This window comes from Lygodium microphyllum, chromosome 23 (genome assembly GCF_053477565.2).
Source record: "Lygodium microphyllum isolate KBCC chromosome 23, Lygodium_microphyllum_v1.1.10, whole genome shotgun sequence".
NCBI classification, from domain to species: domain Eukaryota; kingdom Viridiplantae; phylum Streptophyta; class Polypodiopsida; order Schizaeales; family Lygodiaceae; genus Lygodium; species Lygodium microphyllum.
This window is the reverse complement of record NC_141157.1, coordinates 65,288,723-65,311,269: the sequence shown is the minus strand read 5'-3', so window position 1 is coordinate 65,311,269 and position 22,547 is coordinate 65,288,723.

Below are 22,547 nucleotides of genomic sequence, written 5' to 3'. Positions count from 1 at the left end.
ATGTTTGACACATAAAAGCAGCTTCCTTAATTAATCCATTAATCATAGGTTCCTTTACGTAATTTAGGGCACTGACACGAAGACAAGATAAAACAAGATCAAACACTTCCTTAACTTATCTTCATATTAATGTTTGTCTCCTGCCCATACAGGAGAATTAAGTGTCCCTTTCTGCCTCCGCCGAAAAATGCTTCCATCTCCGGCAATAAAAATCCGAAGGTTTATCCTACCAAGATTCTGCCTTGTAACTAATATCAAGGCCTCAAGATCCCATCTCGAGTCACGTAGAACACTTGTGTAGGGTCTGGAGGCATTGGGATTTACGGCGAGAGCCCCCCCTGGCACCCAAGCATCCTCCTATGCCAAGTAATCTCCACGGAGAGACCTCTCGCGTCGGGTTCGGTCCACATTCCCAGCGCGGATTCATAACCCCCTTGGTCAGGGTTTAGCGCTTTGTCGGGGGTAGATAGCACCATCCTTCCTTAATTATCCCTTTAGGAAATCATCCACAACTGAAGCAACCAGCCTAATAACATTTACTAGGGAAAACATCCCTTTTGTTCCCATGGCAATCAGTCATCACAGACCCGGCCATGAAATCATCAATCACAAACAACCTGGATTAGCATCCAAAACCACATCAACAAATAGTTGAATGCACAACCTCTTGCTTCAAGGCATCACAATCCCATTGCATGCATAGCTAGAATTTAACTTGGATGTATCAAAACATTTGCTCAAGGAATTTACAACCTTTTCAAATAACCAAGCATAACTTGGGTCAACAATCCATTTAGGGTTAGGTCACCAGCTTCTATTAAGCTAGGAGCGTATCCATTTGTGATAGTCTACAACAAGATCAATAAAACAATTAGCAGGCAATTATACTTGACCTCTTAACTTCTTTTGAAGCTCTCTTCCCCTTGGGTGTTTCCTTGTGGTAACTTAGTCCTAACCCAAAGTATTGACTGGTCAACCTAGGCAATGGACAAGACTTATTTGCAACCCATCCAAGAGCCTTTTATTCTTCCAGTTCTTTACTCATTTCTCTCTAACCAAGTAAAGTTAACACACTTGGCAATGCAAGACTTTTCACCTAGGCCTTCAGGATACAGTCTAGATGCATGCGTTCCATCCATCTCTCTTAGTGCGGTACTATGCAGAATTTTCCAATCAAAGTTACCCATCATGCACATGGTGCATTTAATATATTAGTACATCCTAAACGACCTTTAACTCTCTTCGTATTTGACAACAAATACTTATTCCTAATGCACCAGATCTCATGTGACTTGCATATATGAAAGTCTAGGTTTCTATCCATCGGTGCAATTGCATCCTATGAACGGAAACTAACATTTCATGTGTTTAATTTTTATGCAGATGCAAATCGTGATTTTTATTGGTTAATTTAAACATTGCTCTACGCGAAGGTCTATCATTTTATGTAGAAATTTATGAAAACCTTATCATTTCATGTGCGTCAATCCATGCGGAATCCATTCTATTTGTCCACTTGACTCCCATGCAATCATCCCATATTTGCAATATTTCGTGCAACAATATTTCATGTACTAGGCTAGTCAATATTTCATGTAACTCATGCACCTGACTTTTCATAATCATGCACTTTAAGTAAGAGTAATAAGAATAGTGGGAGGGTTAGAGGACACCATTTTCAAGGGGATTTCTTGATGACCGCGAACGAGTCTTCGTGATTGGCCTTCTGATTTCTCTTCGAGTTCTCTTCTTTCTCACCTTCTTCTTCTTCTTCTCCTCTCTCTCCCTCTTCTTCTCCTTCTTCTTCTCTTCTCTCTCCCTCTTCTCTCTCTCTCTCTCTCTCTTCTTTTCCTTTTTCTTCTTCTTCTTCTTCTCTTCTTCTCCTTCTCTCTCTCCCTCTTCTTCTTTCTCACCTTCTTCTTCTTCTTCTCCTCTCTCTCCCTCTTCTTCTCCTTCTTCTCTTCTCTCTCCCTCTTCTCTCTCTCTCTCTCTCTTCTTTTCCTTTTTCTTCTTCTTCTTCTTCTCTTCTTCTCCTTCTCTCTCTCCCTCTTCTTCTCCTTCCTCTTCTCCTCTCTCTCTCCCTCTTCCTCTCCTTCTTCTTCTCCTCTCTCTCCGTCTTCTTCTTCTTTTCTCTTATTTTTCTCCTTCTCTCTCTCACTCTTCCTCTCATTCTTCTTCTCCTCTCTCTCCTCTTCCTCTTCTACTTCTTTTTCTCTTTTTCTCCTTCCATCTCTCCCTTCTTCTCTTCTCTCTCTCTCTCTTCTTCTCCTTCCCTCTCTTCCTTCTTCCTCTTCTCTCTCTTCTCTTCTTCTCTCCCTCTCCTCTTCCTCTTCTACTTATTTTTCTCTTCTTCTCCTTCTTCTCTTCTCTCTCTCCTTCTCTTCTTCTTCCCTCTCCTCTTCCTCTTCTTCTTCTCTCTTCTCTCTTCTCTCCTTCTTCCTCTTCTCCTTCTCTCTTCTATCTTCTCCATTAAAAGCGGAGTTTTGAGCCCGGGATGTGTCTAAAATTTGCCAAAAAATTTGGAATTTAGGGGAAAAATATTCAACATCGAAGGCGGCGGCTGCAGCTGGGACGATTTTAAGTACCAAGTGAAAGACGGCTTTTAAAAGGCGCCCGAGCAACACTTGTGAATTTTTTATAATTTTTTCGACTATCGTACGGTTTTTCAGGAGCTTCCAGTCAGTGTGGGATGTCAAGACGGACGCGTAGGATTTTTCAGAGGCTGAAACGGAGCCCGGACGAGGAAGGGGCCACAAAATGGCCAAGATTTGAAAAGGTGGACATTGAGAGGACCAAAGGGGGGGTGCCCTTTGGACTTTTAACAGCCCCCCCCCCCCCCCCCCCCCCCCCAAATTTTTTGATGAAAAAACGTGAAGAAAAAGATGGCGACGTGAGCAGAAATGACGGCCGAAAAATGTGCCCTCCCCCCTCATGATCATGATGTCAGGCTGCAAAGAAGCCATAGAACCAAAAATACCCGGTAACTTCTCCCTCTTGGCTAACTCTATCGCCGGTCTTCGCACGAGAGATGGCTGTCTAGATGAAGAGATCAAAATCTAGTCTTTCTCTCTCCTCCCTCTCTCTCTTCCCTATGGGTTGTTCATGTTTACCATCTTGAAGAAGGAACCAGGAAGGAGATTGAAGAAAATGGTGATGGAGATTGATGGAGATGTTGAAGATTGAAGTGCAGCATAGGATTGAGAGCAATGGAGGATCCATCTACTGGTTATGCAATCATTCAAGGCGTCTCGGGTTACATAAAAATACGGTATGGCCATTTTTATGAAGAAAATAAAGGATTTTTTATAGTTTATGATGATAATTATGTTCTTATTGGATGAAAATTTGTTTGTGTGCTGGTTGCATCATGAGTAATTGTTGTTCATCAGAAAATCTTGATTTTGCAATGATTTACATGCTTTATTTAATTTCCGTAAGCCCGAAATGCGGTTTTTAAGCGGTAAAATGGTAGTTTTTCCGTTTCGGGTGGGTAAAAAGTGTTCCCATGGGGGGAATATGGAACATAAATTGAATGTTAGTATGTTGAAGTGATTGGAATAAGAAAAACCAAAAAATAGCATATTTTATTGACAAATAAATCAAGAAAATGGAGAAAATAAGGGAAAAATAGAAATACGCCTTGAAAAAATAAGGAAAAATATAATGATTATTTGTGGATGTATGGTAGTGGCAAAGCATGAGGTTTGGCCTCAATTTGCCCTATCTCCTTGTCAAAGTTTGTGATTTACCGCTTTTTATACATCAAAACATGACAAAATGAACCTCTACACCTGTGCAATGAAAGCAATACCTAAACATAGGGGATTGGGATGTTTGAATGGTGTGATTTGCATGCTAATTGTTGCTGATTTTCTGATGCATGCCATGACATAGAGTTCGTTATACTTTAATTAAGAGGATAGTAGCACGAGTGTTGTCTCGGTGCTATCCTTACATCGCTGCAACGGGTTAGTGAATAAGCATTGAAAGCCTGGTTGTGCACAACACGTGTCTAATTTGAAAATTATGTTTGAGCACTTTAGGATCATTCACTTTGCATGTGCATGTAAACCATGGTATCGAAATAAAAGGACTGGATGCATAGCACCTGTTTTCAATGACAATGACCCATGCTTGAGTGTGGAAAGGCATCCTAAGCCGTAGGATAGACGTTTGTTTCTTGAGGAATTATTTGGTAAGGACACATTGTATCTCCTGGAGTACTTTAAAAATGAAAGAGTGGAGTTTGTTCATTTGTTTTATATGTTGAGCAACGCATCAAGGGGATAATCCTTGTGATGTAGGAGAACTACAGTGGGGCCGTGGTGTTTCTACCGAGAGGTTGCCTCCCATGTATGTGATTATCGTGGCATTTATTGCCAATGTGTATGGGTTCTCCCTCTGTGGAGTTTATAGAAAAAGGGAAACGTTGGACTACAAAACTGCAAAACTATAAACGCATAGATTAGGCTTTAGGGCAGTTTGTCCTTTGGCAGAAGCTAGACGCTCCTGGCATGCAAGACCGTGAGGGTGTGTTTGTCTGTTATGGGCATGAGGTCCGGCTAGTGCCATAGCTAGTGCCGGCCCATTTGAGGTCCCATCACTCCTTCTACCTCTTCTTCTTCTTCTGCTTCTTCTCTCTTCTCCCCTTCTACCTCTTCTTCTTCTTCTTGTTCTTCTTCTCTCTTCTTCCCTTCTACCTCTTCTTCTTCTTCTTCTTCTTCTCTCTCTCTCTCTCTCTCTCTCTCTCTCTCTCTCTCTCTCTCTCTCTCTCTCTCTCTCTCTCTCTCTCCCTCCCTCTACCTCTTCTTCTTCTTCTCTCTCTTCTCTCTCTCTCCCTCTTTCTCTCTTTTTGTTCACAGGGGGGGAGTTACTGTCGAAAGCCCCAGGGGGGCGGTGTCGCACGGAGGGGGAAGAAATCTGTCATCGACACAGGGAGGGGGACATTCTATTGCTGCTACAGCAGGGGGCTGCCGATCAGGTGACGGGCAGGGGGAGAGGGGCTATGCTAGCCCTCTTATAAGGAGGGAGGGGGGTATGGGGGGGGGGGGGAAGATGATGCTTCCTCGCCATCTAGGGGGGCTACATGCCCCCCTTCTCTCACTACTCTCTCTCTCTCTCTCTCTCTCTCTCTCTCTCTCTCTCTCTCTCTCTCTCTCTCTCTCTCTCTCTCTCTCTCTCTCTCTCTCTCTCTCTCTGTGTCTCCCCCTGCCATGCACACGGCAGGGGGAGAGAGAGGGAGGGTAAATTTTTTTTAAAAAAATTAAAATTTTCTTTGGGGTTGGTTCTTATGGGAAAGACACGAGGGGGGGAGCACGGGGGTCATGGGGGGGGGGAGGGGGGGACATTACAAAATCCCAAGTCATATTTTTATGCAAGGAGTCCATCTCAGATTGCATAGCCCTCTCCCAGGAGTGATTGTCACCCCTATGCATAGCCTCATCATAGGTGAGAGGATTTCCTACATCTGTAACTAAGACATAATGCATTGAGGGCTCAAATCTATTAGGTGGACATCACAACTCTGACAAGCCAAGAAATATCCCAAGTAAGTTCTGGGAATCCGGATGCAAGCCAAGACAAGGCTCTAGTAGCAATCAGCTCCAAACAATGTAACTAGCATGTAGTAGTGGCATAGGCCAACCTTGCAAGACCGGTTAGACAACATAGGTAACATACATGCCATATGTACATCGAAGACGTTGCATCAAATGCAATCCAAAACCGATCTAAAGCTCAAATGAAGATCTAAAACCAAAGACAAGCTCAATGTCATACCTGGAAGGTCAATACTTCATTGCATATCCCAAATACGTAGCCCAAAACCAATAGGCATAACCAAAGGCATGTAAGATAGCTTCAGACCACTCTATTACAATGAATATTTACTATTAAAAATGAGTATTTTCAGCAAGAAAATCAATCCAAAATGATGGCATAACACTTGCATCCCCCAAGAAATTGGGCATCAATAGGTACCAAACCGGTTAAGTAGAAGTGTCCAAACAAGCATAGGATTAGATGCCAATGTTACTTCTACATAACATGATTGTGGGACTGCTATAAATAATCCTAGGAATGTAGAGTTCAGGACCATGCCAATGATCAAGGAGGCTTCAACACATGTTAGAGACCATAGCCAAGTACATTGCCAAGCCCAAAGAAGCATGACATAGCCATCACTAAGGAGTAGGTGTGCTGTTGTGTTATGCTGTCCATGAATCAGCCAAAAATTGCACAAATTTTTTGATGTGTTCTTCTACTACTATACATCCATGTGGCCTCAATGGCAATGATTAGAGGCTCCAAGGGGGGCGCCCAAGGAGGCACACAACAAGCCTCAAGTGCCCGAATGCAAGGGGGAGCAAGATACAAGATCCAAGGGTTTGAGCTATGGATGCCCTGATTGATTGCAACCTAAGAACTGAATAAAAGCACTGAAAGCACACTTCAATACCTCTGTAGCAATGCCCTGAGGGTGCCTCAATAGGTTGGGAAGGTACTTGAGAAGCTGGGGAGTGACGGGAGATCGGGAAGGTTGGCTACTAGGAAGGGGACCCATTATTGTAGGTATTTGAATAGAAGCTGAGAATGCCATGAACCAAGCTCGGGAAGTTGGAAAGCCAAGCTTTGATACTAGTTGAAAGGTGAGAAGGATCAAAGATTACTTGGAAGTGAGCTATGGCGGCGGAGAGCAAGAGCAAGAAGAGAGAGAGACACAAATGGGAACTCCAATAGTCACAATGTGTGACCGGGCCTTCCTTTATTCAAATTGTCACTAAAAGAATAAATAATAAAGTGATGGTGACAAGCGCCCGCTACTTGCAATGTGTAGTGATAGGTATTGCCAGTGTAGTAATACAACGGCGGCTAGGCGGACGCGCCTTTACCCCCAACAGGGAATTGGGTCTTTTCAAAAGGGAATGTCCAAAGCACCCTAAACACCGATGCTCCAAGTGCCACAACATTGGACATATCCACATCAATTGTCCCAACAAGACTCAAAGAGAACTTCAACTTACAAGGAATGAAATTGTACAAGCTCTAGTGATCCAGAATATACCAGATACTTAGGAAAAACCTAGGAGATATTCATGAGATGTAACTACAATAAACTTTTCCCTTGTAATCCAGACTCGGATATATCTAATACAATAAGTGGATGTTTTAAAAGACCATATGCTTATGAGTGAGCAATGAAAGAGTGATGGGTCCTATCCCACAGGCCCCAAAATTAAATCCCCAGTTCTTCCAAGATGAGGACATCTCGAGTTCTCTAAGGGGGAGAGGATGTAATGTTCTTGCCCGCCCGCATAGAACCCCCCCTTAGAAAATTTAAAATAGTTCAATTTTCTTTATTTCCCCCTCTCATCGCCCATAGGTGGCAGAGGGGGGGGGTAAAGGAAGAGGATGACAATGGTAGGAGATGATGTGGCGGGGGAAGGAAGCAAGCAATGATGACAAGGAAGATGATGTCTACAAAGGGGAGAAGGAGTGGCAGATGGCATCAATGAAGGCAAAGATGATGATGATGATGGGGAGGATGGGCACATGTGTGCCACCTCCCTCCCCTCCTCACTATCCCTTCCGCCAGCTTAATGTTGGCATGGCGGTAGGCCAAACCTGGCCACCTAGCTGGAGGGGAGGGCCTCCATCACCCCCCCCCCCCCCCCATAATAACTACCCCTCCCTATATAACCCCCCTCCCCCCCCCTTAACGAGAGGATAACACGTTGATTTCTTTTCCCCAATTTTTGTCGGCTTGAGAGGAAGAAGGGATAATGATTCTTGATAGTAATATTATTGAGACCTCTATAATCCACACACATATGGAGGGATCCATCTTTTTTCTTGATGAATAGAATTGGAGTTGTCACTCGAGATTTTGAATGATGTATAAATCCCTTTACAAGATTCTCATCAATATATTTCTTGAGCTCTATTAATTCATCTTGGGATAGCTTATAGATGGGGCCAAGAGCTCCTTCTTGTAAATCTATTGTACAATCATGAGGTCAATGTTCTGGTAGCATACTTGCATTCCTCTTTTCAAATACATCCTTGAACTCTATATATTAAGCTCAAAGTGTCTAGGCAATGTATATTGGTCGAGAACTTCATTTTATTATTTTGCACTAGCCTTGGTTCAACTTTTCTAGACCTCCATTTTATGTTTAGGTTATGTAATGCTAGCTAGGGTATCCCAATAACAAGAGGCCTATTTGCACAATGGATGATGTTGAAAGCTATATCCAATACAAGACTCCTTGGGGTAACTTTATGGGTTGAGTCTCATCCTTAAAGTAAGAGGTCAATGATCACTTTCTTTTGCACATATCGGCTTTTCTTTCCTTAGAAGTTGTATACCATGTTGCTCTACAAACTTCTCGATCATGAAGCATGATGTGGCTCCAAAGTTGAACAAAGATTGTTTGTATGTCTGTCTTCCCTCAAGGTGAATCTTGATTGGTTACATAAAGCTAAAAATTGGATCTGAAAATAGAAAGAGACCTTCTTTTGGGTTTCTTGAAGCTTTGTCCAACCACATAGGTGTTGATGATTCCCAACAATCATGGAGTAGTGGCACCATGAATTCTCATCCCTCCTTTGTTATGCAAATATTTAGCAATGTGTCCCAACTGGCCACAATACATGCATAATCCATTGTTGTACCACCTTTGTTTTTATTGAGTTATCAATGGCTTGAACTATGTCATATCGATTTGCATAGGCTCTGCCTCAAATAGTTGGTCTTCTTAGCCAATTGGGTCTTCAAAATTCTTTGTCTTGCTTGAATTCAAAGTGGTTTCTTGATGTATTTCTTGTTTTCTCTCAAACAAGTGGCTCTCACATTCAATTTCTTAAGAGATAAATTCATTAAGTGTATGCACCTTTGGCATAGTGAGAAAATTTTAAGGTGGGTCTCGACCCTTGACGTAGATTTCTAAGATTTGTTTCAGCTACCCCTACTTTGTCTACTTCTCCAAATGTGAAAGAGTGAAGGCCTCACAATTATAGAGCAATGGGGATTCCTTCTTTCAGGGATCCACCTATAAGAAATCATCAATATAATATGCATTCAAAGGATATTAATAAATACCCTTTCTTTACATGCTATAAGATCTTAAAATGACCCCTTTTAATTTACTAAACTTGTATATTTTTTTCCAAATTTTAATTTAAAAACCTCTTTTATAAATATAATCTTGTAAATTTTACTAAATATAATACCTTTTCTTTTTAACTCACGTGGTATCTTACCCGTTCTATAAGGTGGACCCCTAGGTTCCTTCTCAAGCAAGGGGGCAAACTAAGAGAGAGAAGTGCTTGAGAGAACAATTCCTATGAGACCATCCAACCTAAGAAGCATCATTTGGATAATGATCTTGTTGCATACGTATAAACAGTTGCACCTACTAGAGGAAACCTCTAAATTTTTCCCTTGTGCCATCAAATTTCTCAAGAATACTAACCTTTAGTTATTTTCTCTATTGATCATGAAGGTTTCTACTATTGTTGGACCTCTAGCTTGATGTAGGCTTGCGTATTGAATTTCTTGAAGTTGTCATTGTAGGTCTTTCATAGCTAAGCCCAAATCTTGTGGTTGCTCTACTTGTAGCCTTGCATTACTTTCTTGAAGCTCTTGGATTTTTTGTTAGATGCTTTGTAAAGAAGCAATAATACCTTCCATCATGGGCTCCATCATGACTAGGCAAGATTGTGGTAGGAAGGAAGTCTTGCTAAAGAATTATGGGCATAGCAAGTGATATTTGAGAGCAAGGAGATTGCTCTCACAACTTACAAGAGAAGAACTTGAAGGAGAAATTGAACTAGAACTTGATTGTGAGATAACTCAATTACAAGAGAATGCTCACAAGAGCATGGCTTAATTACAAGACAAGACTAGATACAAGACAAGACCAAAACATATGAGAATTGGAAGAGAACTTACCTCACACGAGCCTCACAACTAGTGTAAGCAAGACTAAAGGGCTTGTAGCCCATGACCCCTATTTATACTATAGCCCGGGAAGGTTAAGGGGGCCACATGTCATTAGAAGAGGATGCCACATGGCATGAAATGCATGTTGACACGTGGCATGATGGCAATAGTGATGACATAAGCAACCATGTAGACATCTTCTAGTATGTTCTAGAATCCTCTAAAAACTTCATGGAACCATAGGCCATACCATCTTGAATATGAATCATGAGTTTTCCTTGCTTGAGAATTCGATGGCTTTTATATGACTTCCTCTACTACATCTTCTAAATCAAAAGTGATGAATCCAATCCTAACTTCCTTTGTGTGTTGTGATGATCGAGCAAGGAAATTCCCAAAATTTTCCTTTATCTTATTGGTCCCAACACGACCCCTATTGTAGAAGTTGCATTATTCTCCTTCTCTAGGGATAGCCTTCTTACATTCAACCACTCATCCCCATTGATTGTATGATACTTTTGAAGAGCCTTGTCAACAATCACTAAAGCCATAAGGCTAAAAATCAAAATCCTTTGGCCATCTCTTAATCATATCTTTTATGATGACAATCTCAGCAACCTTTTCTTAACTCTAGAAGTGGTCCTTAACCTTCTCCTCTATGGTTTTCTAGGAGGCACCACCAATACAAACCTCACTTTGGTTGGAACCAAAAGACAAAGATAGATATACTTTATGGGACCTTGGATTTTAATGGAAGGTGGATAGAGCTACCTCGAAGGATGGAGGATTCCAAGGGGGCTACAAGATTGTGATGCACAACTAAGCTGACTAGTGGCAACTAGAGTTATGTAGTAGCATCATTAGGGAAAAAGTGGATTCATTTTTGGGACCTCTAAGAAATATTAGGTCATCATCTTATTATAAAAAAGGAGGCTAGTGGATAACTATGTCAATTGTACCTCATAACTATATCATCTAGAATATCGTTGGTGGTGAGAAGATTCAAACACATCAATCTCGAACATATTTGGAGTTTATATGCTCAAGTTATGGTCTCCTAGCCAAAAAGTAACCTCAAAAATTCCATAACAAAATCCTTACCCTCAATTGCCCCTATGGAATATTCATCAGAATCCCAAAGAGCTTAAAAGGCCCAAAAGTGAGCCCAAGTTTTCCCTAATGCCTAACTTCACCTTTTTAAGTAGGCATATACCTAAATTTATCTCCCTTTTTATATTGGATTGTTTAATAATTATCCTTGCTTGATTTGAACCACCTCACTTGAATCCCACAATAAAATCCACATGTCACCTAAATTCGTTATTTGGATCTAGTGTCCAGATTTAACATTCAAATTTCTACACTCAACATAAGCATTCAAATCTTGTTCTTTAGTTCAATTAGCCTATTACTTGAGTCTTCCATTTGGATTTATAATTTTGATCAAGTACTCAAATCATACACTCAAATTTAACCCAACATTTGAATCTATTCAAGCCCTATCCATTGACTACCCCAGAAAGGAAGAGTACTACCTAGTTTAAGATCAAGACCACAATTACCTTGTGGCTATCAAAGCTACATTATGCGAACGTAGACCTAGAGTTGGTAAAAAAAACTCTTGACCTCTAGTCACAACTCAAGCTAATATATTAGATCCTTGCCCTTTGACTCACGAGAGCACCTAAAGGACTAGCTGCTTTCAATCAAGGTCTACCTAGTGCAATAGCACAAGAAACTAACTTAAAGGATTACCATTTTGGCTTTGAAACATAGGGGAAAAGGTACATACCTTGGTCTCTTTCTCAATTGTGCTATTGAGCTCTCTGTTTCTATTAATTGCATCTTAAAACTCTCAACATAATGGGCTAGGTATTAGAAACACACACCTCATCCTATATCGAGTAAGCCTCACAATTGTAATGGAGATCATTAATTGACCCTCTTCCAACCAACTTGAATCAACAAGCATTGCCCTAGCAACTCATTGCTTCCTAGTGTACTAATTTACCAACCCACCCTATAGTTTAATCCATTTCGCACTAGAGAACAATTATACAAATACAAAGAGTAGTTTAGCTCACAAACATCACCCCAAAACCTTGCAACAAAAGTCATGAATCACACCCACTCTTTTAGGTTTGTTATCCAATCACTTGTATATCCTCTTTCCCATTCCCTAACCACACTAAGCTGCACCCCCATTGAGGGCACTTGTAGAGGGATCTCACACTCAACCGCCAAGACCCATGGACCACTTATTGTTTCAAGCGTTTCACACGAGCTCTAATGGCTATCTCTTACCTAGCCGACGTGCCTTCGAACCTATGAGTATAGTGAGCTTACCTCGATGCCGAAATGAGTTTCCTCCTCCCTCGCACACACCGGTAGCTCCACGATCCTAGATGCTAGCTCAAGCATCCTCAAGCCTCCTCTATCGAGCTCCATCCACCATAGCAGCATGTGCACGAGAAAAGAGAAGAGAAGAGAAGAGAAGAATAGAAGAGGAGATGGTGAAGAGCTTCACCCTCTTGATTCCTCACTCCCACACACTCACTCTCTCACACTCTCACACTCTCACACTCCCTCTCTCAAGAGCACACACACAAGCAAGGTGAAGAGAAGAAGAGAAGAAGAGAGGACTCTTTTCAACCACACACCAAAGAATGAGATTCTCATTCACTTTTTGAACTTTATATACAAACCCTAAAATCTCATGGTCACCTATCCCTTTTTAGATGACCGGCCATTGTGGCAAGGTCCTTTTTCCTATTTCTCTCTTCTTGCCTCATGCCTTAAGCCTACACCCATCTATTCTTTTACAAATGGCACAGGAGAGAGCCTAGTGCTCTTATACAAGAGTTTTTAGAGTTATTTGAGGTGCCTTCCATTTAAAATTGCGCTTTTTGCCTCAGCTTAGCTTTAGGGGCCGCCTCTACACCTTTGCTCTTTTTATGTCCTTTTTCTACTCTTTTCTTCATATTTTCGCCATCTCGAATGGAGGTTAACATTACCCCCCTCCGAGATGGGTGCCAATCCCATGGCACTTCAAGCTCTTTGTTGTGGAAGGATGGGCTTTGGGCAAGTGGCTGCTGGGGTGATGATAGGGCCACATGTAGACTCCATTGATTGGAAAGCTTTGGCAATGATTTGGATGGAGAACTCAAGGTATGTCGAGTGGATGATGGGGGCCTCTAAAGTTGATGGTTTGCAGCACCTTGTTGCACCTTAAAGAAGAAGGTGCTCTACCTAAGGGGAGTGTCTACCTCACCGTGCAGTGCTATGTGCTCATGCTGTTGGAACATGGAGTTGGGTTGTCATGTGCCTACCTAACAGTTCCCTAGTAGCACGTTTTAATGGTCCATCGGGGAACTATCCTAGATGGCTTCGCCCGGCACTCGCAAGAATGCACAGGGTCTATCGTCTAGGTTTCCCAAAGTCCACCCCGTAACGGAAGATACCTACTGTCCCCACGAGAATCAACCTGCAAGCTTGGGGTCCTAATTTGACAATTGAGGTCTTGATGCATCAGCTAGCTCCATTGGAGGTGTCCCACAAGGGCTTCTTGTCCGATTGGAGCAATCATAGTTACCCTTGGTTCATGGAGTGCAATGCTTTTTTCCAGCAACTAGTTAGGATTCAGGGAACCTTAACAAAGTTCTGGCACAACCGCCGCACCTTTCCCCTAAGATAATTATTGATCAAGGTTTTAAGACCCGACCCTAGGTAAGTCAATGCTCGGCTCTACCTAATTTCTCCTAATTAACGTTTCATTCAATCTCTTAAAAGAAGCTCCCAGCTTACCAACCACCCATCCGTAGGACGAATCCGTCAGGGATCTCGCCCACTGCTTCCCACAAATAGTTTTCTTTAGTTTTCTAATTACCTAGTACATTAAGTTATGACATATAAATGTAGCTTCGTTAATTAACACGTTATCATAGGTTCCTTTGTGTAATTTTACGACACAACACAAAGACAGAGAAAAATAATCTTTTGGCTAAATATATTTATTTATTATTTTTCAAAACTTGTTTACAATGCTTTTTCCCTTCTGCCTATGCAGAAGATAAAACCTCCATTCATCAGAAAATCCCTTCTGTATGTGCAAAAGAAAGCAAACCCTCCAAGATTTCCATTCCTTCACTAGTACCGAGGACTCCAGGATCCCATCCTGATTCACGTGAGAGTCATGCAATTCCTATCAGCGAGATCGAGAGATTTACGGCCAGAGCCCCCTGGCACTCCCACCTCCTCCTGCCTAATGGATTCCTCACCAAGTGACCTCTCGCCATTGGGGCTAGTCCAAAGCTCATCATGGCGATACAAAACAATCCCCCTTGGAGTAGGGTTCCTCGTCTAGCCATGGGGAGGCATAGCACGATATTTCCTCTTATTATCCTGATTATATATCTACAATCAGATCTAACTGTTACAAGCATAATTAATCATTCTTGTGCAACCATCAATACATGCACAAATTAAAAAAAAGAAACAACAATAAAGTGTTTTTAGCATAGAAAGTAGCCCCACCTAATTCTAGGGTTTCTCTTTTAAGGTCCCACCTTATTCTTAGGGTTTCCACTACAAGATATATGCCTTATACCGACGTTAAAAGCAATTAAAATGTTCATAAATAAATTTACCCTCGTCGTCGCAAAAAGTGTCATTATTGGCGACACCATAGAGCAGTCGGTATCAGCGTTATTATCAGCATCGCTATTTGCGTCGGTATCAACTTCTGATAACGATGCTTTGTGACACATTTTGCGACGCTAATAGCAATGCGTGTAGTTAATTTGCAACGCTAATAGCGATGGCAACAGGGGGGAAAAAATTGTCGCAGGGCAGCAAGCTGCCCTACCACATATAGCACTATGTGCTTTATTTGGGCCATGCAAAATAGTTTTAGTAATGTATACAATGCTCATGTAAATAAAGGCAAAGTGTACTTAAATCATAACACTGATACATGAAATAAATATATGATCACATAATGAAAACAATCGCTATAATCATGGCTGCGGACAGTTGAGCAAAAGCTAGAGTGAGTGGTGTAGACGTCCCCACATGTGTGACAAATCCCAAAGGTGATGCATGTCAAGATTGTGGGAGAGAAGGAAGGAGTCTCACTTGTAGCTTTCTTGCTTGCACAATGGGAGAATACACACAAAGGTGGAGACTGAACACAGTTTTCCTCTTCTTAGTTATGTAAGCCAAAAAGAACTCTAGTACATAGAAATAGAAGAACCCTATATATGGGTTTCAAACCAAACTCAACTAACTAAGGTGGCATACTAACTGAGCCACGAACTAGAGTAGATAAGGATAGCTGTCATCTAGCTATTATTCATGGGCGGTGTACCAACCACATTTGCACTGATAAGTCGATGACATAAATGCACAACGGTCACCCTGGCATATCACGAGTGGAGCTCGATATCTCGACACTTCCCCTCGAGCTCAATCCCAATTCCTGCACACCAAGCAGGTCTCTAAACTTGCGCAGCTTCTCTGCGCCCAATGCCTTCGTGAATATGTCAGCTACATGATCCTCTATGCTGACATAAACTAGATCAATAAGACCTAGTGAAACCCTCTCCCGCACATAGTGATAATGCACCTCAATGTGCTTTGTTCTAGCATGATAGACTGGGTTATTTGCCAAGTGTATACTGCTCATGTTGTCACAATAAATGACAACTGGCCCATCTGTAGGCTGATGCATATTATAAAGTAGCTTATGCAACCAAGCTACCTCACATGCAGCCATTGCTGCACCCCTGTACTCAGCCTCTGTGCTCGACAAGGCAACTGTAGGCTGTTTCTTGCTGCTCCAAGTGACTGCAGCACTCCCAAAAGAGAACACATATCCACTGGTAGATCGTCTATCAGAAATACTACCAGCCCAATCAGCATCAGTGTATCCATGCAACTGTATCTGAACCCCAGTCTTATAAAGTAGTCCATACTGCAGTGTGGACTTCACATACCTGAGTATGCATCTAGCCACATCCAAATGTGGTTTCCTTGGAGCCTGCATAAACTGACTTACCAATCCAATAGCATAGCTCAAATCTGGCCTGGTAATAGTCATATAAATCAAACTTCCTACTATGCTTCTATACATAGTAGGGTCTTCCAGAAGCTCACCTGCATCTATGCGCTCAGCTTCACATTCTGCTCCAAAGGAACTGAAATAGGCTTACAGCCTGTCATCCCATATTTGGATAGCATGTCCAATCCATATTGCCTCTGCAAGAGCCATATCCCACTTGGTGATCTAATCACCTCAATGCCCAAGAAATAACACAGCTCTCCCAAATCCTTCATCTCAAACTTCTGCTTCAATACCATTTTCACATGAAGGATATCTTCATCACTGTCACCTGTCATAATCAAATCATCAATATAAATGACAAGCAGCATAATACCTTTCTCTGTTTTTCTCACATAAAGTGAGAAATCTGCCTTGGAAATATGAAAGCCAATAGTGACAAGATACTGTCCTATCTTGTCAGACCATGCTCTAGGTGCTTGCTTCAAGCCATACAAGGCTTTCTTCAACCTGCAAACAAACTCAGGATGAACAACATGCACATAACCTGGTGGCTGCTCCATATAGACCTCTTCTTGCAAATCACCATGCAAGAAGGCATTCTTTACATCCATCTGATGTAAAGACCATCCCTTTGATGCAGCCATAGCAATGACTACTCTTACAGTTGCCATCCTTGCAACCGGACTGAATGTTTCTTCATAATCAATGCCATATGTTTGTGCATACCCCTTGACTACTAATCTTGTCTTGTATCTGTTCACATAACCATCTGCATTGTGCTTCACCTTATAAACCCACTTACAACCAATTGCATTCTTATCTTTAGGCAAAGGTACCAATTCCCATGTAGCATTTGCTTCCAAGGCATCCATGGCTTTCTCCCATTTTTCTTTTCCCATGGCTTGCTCAAAAGAAGTGGGTTCTGGTTCATGTATCACTTTGACCATATAGGCATAGTGAATGGCTATAAATCCATCATATTTCAGCCTATCCACAGGATACCTAGATCTGGTAGACCTGCACAAATTAGGTTCACTCCCAAATGCTCTCAAAACATCCCTGGTCTTCCTTACTCTAGGTGTAACAATAGAAGGAATACCCAACTCATCATCAATGCTCTGTTCTGAGCCACTGAATTCACCATCCACATAAGAGTGACCTGCATTCACATCAAACATGGGCTGATCTATCTTCTCTTTTTCTTTTCGTGATACCTGCATACCACTATCTACATTGCTTTGAGAAGATTCTCCTGATCTCAATCTACTTGTCCATGGCAAAGAATGTGAACCACTGCTAAAGGTCGCTCCTGGTCCACTAATATCTTGTGACTGCTGCTGTGAATTCTGTGCAACATTACCATTTTGTGCATCTACATTATCAATCACATTTACTGGTTTATACCAGCTACTCATCTCATCAAAAACAACATCTCTGCTCACTGTAAACTTACGAGTAGAAGGGTTATAGCATCTATACCCTTTTTGCTGCAGAGAGTAACCAATAAAGATGCACTTCTCAGCTTTTGGATCCAACTTGGATCTCAACTCATCTGGCACATGAACATAGGCAATGCAACCAAAAAAATTTAAATGAGAAATATCTGGTTTCCTACCAGTATACGTCTCCTCTAGAATCATGCCATGTATTGCTGTAGTGGGAGTCATGTTCATTATGTAGACTGTTGTAGCAACTGCCTCAGCCCAGTAAAAATCTGGCAGGTCTTTTTCATTGAGCATGGCACAAGATACCTCTCCAATATGCCTATTTTTTCTTTCTGCAATTCCATTTTGTTGTGGAGTAGGACTACATGAATATTGTTGCTTTATGCCATGCTCCTGCAAGAACCTTGCAAACTCATTTGAGAGGTACTCTCCCCCTCCATCTGACCTTAGGCATTTTATTTGCAGGCCTGTTTCTTTTTCAACCATAGCTTTAAGAGTTTTGAAATGCCCAAAAACTTCACTTTTCTTTTTCATAAAATACACCCAAACTTTTCTGCTATAGTCATCAATAAAACTGACAAAATAATGACAACCTCCAAGAGATGCAGCTTTAGTAGTCCACACATCAGAGTGGATTAATTCCAATGGCTTCTTACTCTTTTGAACATGTCTAGGAAATGGTTTCCTTGCCTGTTTTCCAAATTGACAGGCTTCACATACCTTATGCATTTCTGCAACCTTGAATTTAGGCAATCCTGCAACAATATTTTGGGCTTGCATTGATTTAAGTCGTTGTACATTAACATGACCAATGCGTTTATGCCAGATATCAATATCTGCAACTACACCCGTCCCATGTGCAAACATTGCTGCACTCAATTCAGGCATGTCTGCATCCATCGTAAACATTCTGCCCTTCTTCTTTCCTTTTGCTATCAAGCGACCTTTATTTTTCATATCCTCAACAAAGCATCCATGAGAATTAAATCTCACCTGCAAGCCCTGCTCAACCATTTGACCAACAGAAACTAGGTTCTTTGTGATATTTAGGACATGAAATACATCCGACAGGTATTTCTTTTTCCCATCCTGCATAGACAAAGGAATTTTCCCAATCTGCACAATAGGATGTGCAGTATCATCACCAGTCTCCACAAATCCTGGTTTTTTCATTTTCCTTGCATTCTGCATCCATTCTGCATGACATGTCATGTGGTTTGATGCACCTGAGTCAGCATACCACACATGGTTGCTTTCTTCTGCACTTGTCACAGAATTGGTCATGTGTTGCACCATAAACAAATGCTCATTTCTGTATCACCCTGTCTACTAGAAGATGCATAATTTCCTTGTTGCAATTTTCCATTCATGATGTCATTCTGCTTTTTATAGCAGTCTTTAGCCATATGACCCATTTTACCACAGTAGTAGCATTCAACATTGCTGTTTGCATTTTGGCCTCTTTGCCATCCACCACGACCTCTTTGGCTCCCCCTGCCTCTAGAGTTACCACGTCCTCCTCCAAAGGACTGGTTTTCTTGAGTTTGCTGCATATTCTGATTTCTACCAGGGCCTCCAGATCGGCCTCCTCTATCTCTGCCTCTACCTCTTCCAGCATTTGAGTAGAAGACAGCTTCTTTTGAAGTTCCTCCTGAAGAAGATGCACCACCATTTCTCTGCTCCTCAAAAATTAGAAGAGCAATCAGCTCCTCAAAATCAAGAAATCTTTCACGGACGGAAATGGATGTTCGAAACTGTGCATAATCCTTTCCTAGACCATTCAAGGTCACAGAAACTAAATCATCATCTTCCACTGGCGACCCAATGGAAGCAAGTGCATCTGCAATCTTCTTCACCTTCATGTGGTAGTCATTGATGCTCATACTTTCTCTTTGCACATTGTGCAACTCTTGCTTGAGCTACATTTTCCTGGCTTGCGTATTTGTGCTATACATTTTTGACAAAGTATCCCATGCCTCCTTTGCCGTACTTGCATCTTGAATATGCACAATCATAGAGTCTGAAATGCTAATAGACAGCGAGTGCATAACTTTCCTGGCTCTCTCATGCCATGCTTTAAATGCCTGCATTTGCTGTTGATTGGGAACATCAGGAACAACTAGTTCTTCTTCATTTCCTGCAAACGAATTCCCAATATCCTTTTTCCATAAGGAAATTTGTCATTCTGAACTTCCATGCTTGGAAGTTGTTCTTGTCAAGCTTTTCAGTGACAATCTGTGAAATAGAATCAGACGCCATTACAGAACACTGCAAAAAATTCTGTCACTGCAAAGAACACAGCTTCAGCCTCACAAGGGCAAATCTGGAAAACTGACGAAATTGATATTTGACCACACAGTCACTTCCTAGTGACGATTTTGCATCAACAGGCAACAAGGATGATTCTATAACTCCCAATGTCTCTGCGCACAGGCATACGATGCAATTTCTACAGTAACTTTTCATCGACCTGTAGAACAGTGGTCGCACAGCATAAAACGGGGCATTTTCCTGAGTGCATGCAGAAAACTTCCGCCTCCAAAACAGGCCCCGAAATGGCCTCAAATAAAAAAAACAAAGCAACCAGGGGCTAAAGCCTTTTCCCGCAGCATATATTGCCCTCTTGCTACACCGCGAAGGGCGTCTCAATTTGAGACAATGCACTCTTGCACTTTTCGGCTGTGCTACCTGCAGAGACTTGCTCCCAAAACAGAAAAATGAAAGCAACACTGGTCCTTACCAAAACACCACGAACTTGGCTTACTTTCTTGAGCTCCTTACCACGAACAAGGCTCTAATACCATGTCAAGATTGTGGGAGAGAAGGAAGGAGTCTCACTTGTAGCTTTCTTGCTTGCACAATGGGGGAATACACACAAAGGTGGAGGCTGAACACAGTTTTCCTCTTCTTAGTTATGTAAGCCAAAAAGAACTCTAGTATATAGAAATAGAAGAACCCTATATATGGGTCTCAAACCAAACTCAACTAACTAAGGTGGCATACTAACTGAGCCACGAACTAGAGTAGATAAGGATAGTTGTCATCTAGCTATTATTCATGGGCAGTGTACCAATCGCATCTGCAACTGACAAGTCGGTGACATAAATGCACAACGGTCACCCTGGCATATCACGAGTGGAGCTCGATATCTCAACAATGCAACTCTAGTAGAACGATGAGACGGAGACACCGTGTCCGTACCTCCACAGCAACCACCTGAGCCACGCTCTCTCGAACCACCACGAGAGCGAGGAGTAGCACCTTTATCCTGAGCTGACCGTGGGCTCACTGCATCCGGATTTCTACAGCATCCCCCTGAACCACTCCCTCCGTCTGGCCTAAGTTTGGAGCATCGACCTCATCTACTAGAAACTGAAGCATCAGAGCGTACCAAAGTAGATCTAATAGAGCGGCATGACGGTGTCCGAGACAGCTCCTGGTCTGCCATATCTCTGAATCTCGCCATCTGATCTGGAGACATATGTGTGAAGATGTCTTGTAGCTCCTCGTTGCTCATCCCTCGACTCATCCTGATTATCCAAATATCCACAAAGATCACCTGCATAGACAAAAAATGATGTTAGCATAATCCATATAAATCATACAAAGCACGGTAATATAAATATTAAAAAAATGATCTTACTCAAAATGCATATCTTATATATCTTTATAAGCGATTCATCAACGAATTGAGTAGGTGGATGCTCCAAGTATGAAGTATCCTATGGTCCCATGTCAATCTCATGACACAACTCCGCATACATTGGAAGGTCGATAGACATGTCACCACAAAAGGATGAGTCCACCTCATTCTCGAAGAATTCTTGGACTCTTGTATTTCCATCATTGTTACCCGATGTTGGCTCCTCTACATGCTCCAAGCTTTCGATGGCCTCCACCCCTTGCAATATTGACCCCTCTATTTTCATATTGTCCTCATCTATGCTCGGAACATTGCTTTGATCATATACTCTCACACTTCAATGAGCTGAAGATATAACATACCACCATCGAGGTTCTCAGGGGTTTGGATAGAAAATTGCATGTTCACAATCACATACAAGAGAGATTTAACTATTGTGACATGTACCATGTCGTAATACAATTAAAAAATACATGATTTCATGCACATGTTCACAATGGGCCGGCAACACAAACGTGTTGCACAAATCCATCCTTTTTTTTTTGGAATCTATTTTGAGAAATCCAAATGGACCTCGTCGAACTATTGCTCCAGCTCCTTCAAGTACCACTTTGAACCACTGCACATCGAATAGGATCATGAAGAAGCTACGGTAATCCACCGTGACAATACTTTGCAAGTTCCCAAAATACTCCATCTCATCTATAACTGTGTTTAGATCCATTGCTCGTCGTTGGCTCTCTTGCTCGAACCTTGCCATGATACCACAATCTGTTGTGGAGCGCATTTTGTCAATACGCTCCACGTGAAAATGTTGTCTGTGCAACCATGCTGCACTATATATTTTGTATTATACATTGAAAAACTCAATTAGTTGTCGCATATAAAATATAGATATAACAAACCCTAACCACATCATCACCTTTGGACTACATCCCCTCGAGAATTCCCACTCCTTGGTTGAGACGTCCGCCCCTTCGTGAGACGCTGTGGTCAAAGCTCCATGCAACCATCACGTTGACATAAACCACGGCATCTCCTCCATGCCCTCAAGATATCGAATCAATTGATGGCGCATACTACGTCGAAATTCAGATCGCGCTTCCTCTCGATCTTTCCTAGCTTGCTGGTACCTAGCAAGCCACGTCTCTATAAAGGCATGGTGCAACATACAAAAGAGATTCACTTTCTCCTCCATTGCAGCATCCATTCTTTTTTCTATCCCATTTCCAACCACCACATCTCCGGTCAATCTATCATCGTCCTTCAACCATAGCATAATGTTGTGTGAATCCACCGTTAGTAGCCATTGTGAAATATGCACTAGCGCCTCAGACACCAACCAACCTTCAACCATGCTGCATTCTAGCTGAGCTCATTGTCACACAAAGCCTTTTAGGGTTTTCATGAAGTGCTCCAAGAAGAACATCCATCGCATATGGACAGGTCCAGCAA